Consider the following 7,543-nt stretch of genomic DNA (forward strand, 5'->3'; position numbering starts at 1 on the left):
TTTTTGGAATAAATGTCTTTCTCCTTGGAAGACAAGTAAATAGGAAACTCACAATCTTTCCAGCAAAACTTGTATGTGAAAATATAAGCCGGCCGGGCGCGGTGGCTCACGCTTGTAATCCCAGCACTTTGGGAGGTCGAGGCGGGCGGATCACGAGGTCAGGAGATCGAGACCACGGTGAAACCCCGTCTCTACTAAAAAATACAAAAAAATTAGCCGGGCATGGTGGCGGGCGCCTGTAGTCCCAGCTATTCGGAGAGGCTGAGGCAGGAGAATGGCGTGAACCCGGGAGGCGGAGCTTGCAGTGAGCCGAGATGCGCCACTGCACTCCAGCCTGGGCGACAGAGCGAGACTCCGTCTCAAAAAAAAAAAAAAAAAAAAAAAAAAGAAAATATAAGCAAAATGATAAGTGTGACTGGCCAACAAGCAAAAAACATTGTTTACCATCAAACAGCAGCAAAACTTCTGGCTGTGTTATTACTAGTTTGAATGGACCTTTGCCGAAAGTCCCTGTAAGTATCTTGATAGCAGACAATGTCAACACACCTTGTTTCTGTCAACTCACTACCTTGAGATGCTAAGCTAGTCTAATAATATATTCTCTTTGAAATGGTATCCAGTATGCCTTTAACTCACACTTCTATTTCTGCCCTCTCTGCCAAGTCTGGACTCTTTAATCTATTAATTATCTCCACTGCAATTAACTACAATGAATACTCTTTCTGCCCATTATTTTCTTTTCTTAAATAAATCCTAGTCTCCACAGAATACATGGCCTCCCCTGTGGTCCCTGAAAAATTATGCTGATTTTCTAGCCACCACACATTGATGGTAAGAATGAAACCTTCAAGAACAGGAATAAGGATATTTTTCCTTGTTATAATTACCATTCCAAATTATTAATCCTTTATTCTTAGATAAAAACACTGTTGAATTCAGATAATCTGAATTGTTATAATCACTCTCAGTTATTCACCAAAAGATTTTGTCACTGACTTCATGGCTGTCCTTGGAGCCATCATTATCCTAGGCTATAATAGTGTCTTTGGGAATTCATAATAATTGAATCCACATGCTTTGTTTTGTTTTGTTTTGAGATGGAGTATCGCTCTTGTCGCCCAGGCTGGAGTGCAACGGCATGATCTCAGCTCACTGCAACCTCGGCCTCCCGGGTTCAAGCAATTCTTCTGCGTCAGCCTCCCGAGTAGCTGGGAATACAGGCAAATGCTACCACGCCCAGATAATTTTTTGTATTTTTAGTAGAAATGGGGTTTCACCATATTAGCCAGTCTGGTCTCGAACTCCGGACCTCAGGCGATCCACCCACCCCAGCCTCCCAAAGCGCTGGGATTACAGGCGTGAGCCACTGCACCCGTCCTGAATCCCCATGTTTTATAATTGTTTCTCCTCTTCAACTCCAACAGCTTTAGTTTCATGCCACATGTGTCTTCATATACTTCCAGGCCACACCTAGAACTTTGTCATAATCCAAAAATGAACAATGAATAAAGTCTTATACTACAACATTCTGTTACCTGATCAGACATTTTTCTAGCTCTCAGTTTTTCTCTTTAAATACAGATACATTTTAAACCTCATGGAGGCTTTTTGTTTCTGGATCAATCTGTCTTCTATTAATCCATTAGCTTTATTCTAGATTTCCTTTCTTTCTTATTCAGGACTCCAGGGATACTATTTTTGTTGTTGTAATCGTTGTTTTTATAGTTATTTTATACATTTATCTGCAAGGACATTTCAAACTTTTTATCTAAGCCCAATTAAGGTAGAAAAAATCAAAATGATACAGAATAAAATTTTGACATACTAATCCTATTTAGCCTTGTATTTAGACTAGCATATATAATATTTCCAAGTATACATTCGTAAAAAATGCAAATTAAAAATGTATTCAATTTAGAAATCCAATCTAAGACTTAAATATTAGAAATACATAATGTTTTCTGATAATTTAATAAGTACTTGAAAGTATGTAGCCCAATGCCCAACACATATCAAGTGACCAGTAACTATTACATAGTCCAGAATATCTAGAGAATTATCTTTTGATCATTTCATCATGCTACAGTGTCCAAGCTCCCAGGGTTCCTTGAAAAGGCATTAAGAAGGAGTAAAAACGTGTTTTTTTCATGAAGGAAATTTGAGCATAACATTAGGATGCACGAAACTCAAGAAAAAATAAAAAATTATATGTAAAAACACTAAGAAAAGTTTTTTAAAAGCCCAGAGGAGGTTTGAGTGAATGGGATCAATAAAATTATTCTGAAAAAAAAGGGAAGGAAAAAGGTTTGAGTGGAGAGAGAAACATAGTAGAGAGAGTAGAGGAATTTCTTATTAAAGACCTCCATTTTTGGTACTGAGTGAGGGGCTGATTAATCTCAGAGTGAGTACCAGAAAGGCATGTGTTTGGAAAAGATTAGGTGGCAATGAAAAGAAAACGTCATGTGGGATTTTTGAATATCTTCTATGAGCCTGACTTAATAAAAAGTAAAAGCAGAATATGACACACTTAGTAGGTATTTTTGCGTTACTTCTTTTTTATCTTTTTAGTTACTACCAATGTACTTGGGTTTTTGTGTGTTATGGCCATTTTCTACCTTTCGTCAGTGTTGGGATTCAGAAGTTGCCAAGTGTTAATATTTCCTAGTTAACAGAGCCTGGTGGGAGAGGATGTTTGTTCATTTGTTTTTGTTTGATTAAGAGCATATCTTTTTAAAATATAAGGTCAACTATTATTTTAGATTCAGGGAATACATGTGCAGGTTTGTTACATGGGTAATATTGCGTGATGCTGACGTACAAATGATCTCATTACCTGGGTAGGGAGCATAGTAGCCAAGAGGCAGTTTCTCATCCTTCCCTCACTTTTTTGGTACCCCCTTTAGTAGTCCCCAGTGTATACTCCTTTCTTTATGTCCATGTTTGACTCCCCATTGTTTGACTCCCACTTATAAGTGAGAACATGTGGTAATTTGTTCTTGCTCCTAATTTTCTTAGAATAATGCCCTCCATCTGCATTCTTGTAGTTGCAAAGGACACGATTTTATTCTTTTTGATAGCTGTACAGTATTCTACAGTGTATATATACCACATTTTCTTTATCCAATTCATGTATGTTGATTGCATGTCTTTGCTATTGTGGATAGTGCTGCAATGAATATGCAAGTTCATGTATCTTTTTGGTAGAACTGTTAATTTTCCTTTAGGTATATACCCAGTAATGGGATTCCTGTGTCACATGGTAGTTCTAAGACCCTTGAGAAATCTCCAAACTGCTTTTCACCATGGTTGAACTAATTTAGATTCTCACCAACAATGTATAAGCATTCCCTTTTCTATGCAACCTCTCCAGCATCTGTTATTTTTTGACTTTTTAATAACAGCTATTCTGACTGGCGTGAGATGGTGTCTGATTGTGGTTTCGATTTGCACTTCTCTAATGATTAGTGATGTTGAGCATTTTTTCCTGTTTGTTGGCTGCTTATGTGTCTTCTTTTGAGACATGTCTGCTCATGTCTTTGGTTCACTTTTTAAGGTGGTCATTTGTTTTTGTTTCTTGAATTGTAAAAAGCAATGGGAAAGGACTCCGTATTCAATAAGTGGTACTGGGATTACTGGCTAGCCACACGCAGAAGAATGAAATTGGATTTTTACTTTTCACCATATACAAAAATTAACTCAAGGTGGATTAAATATTTATATGTAAGACCTCAAACTGTAAAAGTTCTAGAAGAAAACCTAGAAAATACCATTCTGGACATCAGCCTTGGCAAAGGATTTATGACTAAATCCTCAGCAGCAATTGCAACAAAAACAAAAATTGACAAGTGTGACCTAATTAAACTAAAGAGATTTTGCGCAGCAAAAGAAACTATCAATGGAGTACACTGGCAACTTTCAGAGTTGTGACAACCTCACAAACTATGCGTCAAAGATCTGATATCCAGAATCAACAAGTAACTTACACAGTTCGGCATGTCTCTTTTTAATTTTTGATTTTTAAAACATCTGAAACTTTTAAAATAGTGTCCTGGAATAATACTTAACATTTGCACATACAGAAACTAAAACTAAGCATCATGTTTTAAAATATAAATATCTACCTAATTGATTTTGATTTATTATTCCACATAAAGATGTCTGTTCAAGGAAGATAGCTCTTATTTCCTAAAAGTGAATACACTTATGCTTTTTAATATACATCTTTTTTTCTCTTTAGATGCAAGTTATTTTCAATTGCTTTGACTTAGATGAATGGAAGAAAATCAACTTCCTCTAACCATAGTTCTTTTCAAAGACCTCTCCTATTTTAAATATGTATATTTTTCTTCTTCCTGTATGATAGTGTCAGATTTATTCTCTTAAGTAGCAGTGAGTATAACTTTTAGAATGAGTGTTTGTAAAATTGTATTAGTGCTACACAGTCTGTTTCTTGATGGGAACTGGTATTTGTATACACATTAAGTTTTTATATTGTGAAACTAATACATAAGTATGTAAAATGATTTTGTACTTAGAAATTCAACTGTACATAAAACTAGTAGGGTGGTGTGTATTCTTGTACACTGTACATAATATAGGTGGAATTATGGATTTTTATTGAGAGAGTTGATTGGAAGAGTCCCAGCTCAACCGCTAGTCATTTTTTTGCTTTGGATAATCAATCAGAACCTCTATTTTACCCATGTGGTAGAGGAAGAGCAGACTGCCTTACTCAATCCAAGGAAAATAATTAGGATTAAGTGGAAAAAAGTTGTACAACACTAATGTACATACTCCATAGCACTATACAGATGTAAGACAATTTACTATATTCCTAAAATTGTATTTCCTTTTATGATATGATTATTGTCATTTTCTGCACTAGTATTGAGCATGCTTTAATATTTACCTTAAGTAATTTATTAAGGTAAATATTTTTGTTCTAAATCTTAAAAATAATAATAGTAACTATTCTTTATGGAGTATTTAGTATGTACCAAGCCCTGAGCTAAATGTTATGCATATCAGTGTTACATTTAACCTTAAACAATCCTATAAGGTAGCTATTATTGCTATTTAATTTTATAGAAGAAAATGGGTCTCAGGGACATTAAAATGACAGCTGCTTGATTTAAGAACCAAGATTCAAAACCAGTTGTAGTTGACATCAAAGTCAATTTGGCATATAAAAAACAAATCAAGAAAGGCATTATGAAGTCATTAATAGCTAAGTTTCAACAGTAAGACACAAATGGATTTGAGTCTTACTCTAATACTAGGTGTGTGATCTTGGGCAAGTTCCCTTTGCATGTGTATATTTCTTCATTGATAAATGGGGATTAAAGTGGAATTTACTTTATGGAGCTGTTATTAGGTTTACATGAGATATGTATACATGTAAAGTACTAAAACCTGAGATATGTATAAACGTAAAGTACTTAGCATAGTATCTGTCACACAATACATACACAGCAAATGTTTACCTTTATTATTTAATCTTCTTAAATTTAGGTCCCTCATTCAAAAATGGAGATGAAAATAAAATAACACCTACCTCAGAATGATAGTGCAAGTATTATATGAGCCTATTATTTAAAAAAATGGTACTGGGCATATAAGTACTCAGTAAATAATAATTATTGTCATTATCATCATCACGATCATGTCCAGTCTCGTTCTGGTGAGCATCTACTATGAATTGCAATATATTTGCTTCAAATTCTGTTGGTTGCACATATTTGTTAACTTTGTCACCTCTTAAACTGCATCCAGAAAAGCTCAATGGCTCTGATGAATTGCCTAGCATCACATTAGGGCTCACTTAAAGGCTGATAGCATAAGGAGAAAATATTATTTGTTTTCTATACTAAGCCAAAAAAAAAAAAAAGACAAAAACAAAGTCACTATTTAAGAGCAGGGAGTTTGTATTGCACAACATTCAATGTTAAGTGAGCATCAGTAAAAATAGGTAATTAGAACAATTCCTTAGTCAACTGTAATGGAAAAAAATATACCTGCAAAGGGGTATGGTGTGAGATAAAGAGACAGAGACTACCATGTGCAAGATACATTTATGATGTAGAATGATATGTAATCCATCAGCAGCTGAATAAAATGGAATGTGCTCTCTTGGTTGCTAATTTGTAGCAGTATGACTCTAATGTACATAATGATAAAAATGACAAGGAGTTGGGAATTGCAGTAGGCAAAAGTAGAACTAGGAAAAGTAATCATAGTAAAATTAAATAGGAATTCCAAATAATATAAATGTTTTTTACATTTGTGTTCAAGAAATATAAAATAAGAAAAAGGCTAAACTGTTCTTTCTAGCCTCCAAACACCATCAACCAAATTTTACTTTTATAATTTATATTTGAAAAAATTAAATTCGACCATATCCTCCCCTTAATGAGGAGTGTGTGTGCGTGTATGTATATCAACACACCTTGCTTTCTCCTTCTTTAGTTTCATGATTCTACCCTCAAATTAAGGTATTATTTTATTTAACAATAAATATTTATTGAGTGCCTGCCATGTTCCAGGTGTTGTTCTGGTATTTGACAGACATAAGTAAGCAACACAGGAAAAGATGGCTTCCTTCTTGCACTCTATCAGAGAAGAAAAAAATAATATCGTAAAACCAATAATCATAATATCATAAAAATATTTTATGTTAAAAGGCTATTAATAATATATAACATTTTAGAATTCTACATGGATATAATACCATGAGGGAACTTGACCTCTTACTATATTTTATGTTTTATCTTTGAAAAAGTATACATGCCAATTGTTAAGTTCTAGGAAATCATATCACATTAATTCTCTCTGATAGCTGCAAGATGCAGATTGTTACCATTTCAAGCCTCCTTTGCATTTCTAATTGGCTTGGCTATGCATTAAAATGTAGAAAACTGTGGTCATAAATTTGTATTCAGCAAGCATTGGTAGCATGGTTCAGGCACGTGAAAATGTATAAAGACATAAGAAAATGTGCTATGCAGGCCATTTGGAGAAATACGTCCTTGAAGATTTTTTCAAGTGGTCCCTGTGAATACAACGCATACTTTAATCTCATTTTAGTATAACTTCCTTGTTTAGATTTGTTTCCACCTGTCTGTGAATTCCTGAAGGATAGAAACCCTATGATTTATCATTAAACAGGCTAACTGTCAGCTCTATGACCAAGAATGGCCAGATTAACTACCAATGAGAAGAAACCCTATCCTAGAGTCTGAGCTTATTAATCTATGGTCTGGGCTTTTCAAAGTTGCCCCAACTGATGTCAGAAACCCTAACCAGTAAGGCTTGGTCATATGCCTAGAAATGTTCCAAAGACTGTTCTTCCACACTTAGATCATTTCCAATACATTATTGGATAGCTTATAAAACTAATCCATTTTCACTGACGTGACTGGGAAATTCAGTCATTAAATGTCTATGCAAAGATCATGTAGACATAGTTTTTAAAGGAGTAGGATAAGAAAAATGGCAGGATAAGAAAAATAAGATAGGCCCGTGAACTGGCTTTGTAAAGAGGTTC

This window comes from Symphalangus syndactylus, chromosome 16, assembly GCF_028878055.3.
Source record: "Symphalangus syndactylus isolate Jambi chromosome 16, NHGRI_mSymSyn1-v2.1_pri, whole genome shotgun sequence".
In the NCBI taxonomy this organism is placed as follows: domain Eukaryota; kingdom Metazoa; phylum Chordata; class Mammalia; order Primates; family Hylobatidae; genus Symphalangus; species Symphalangus syndactylus.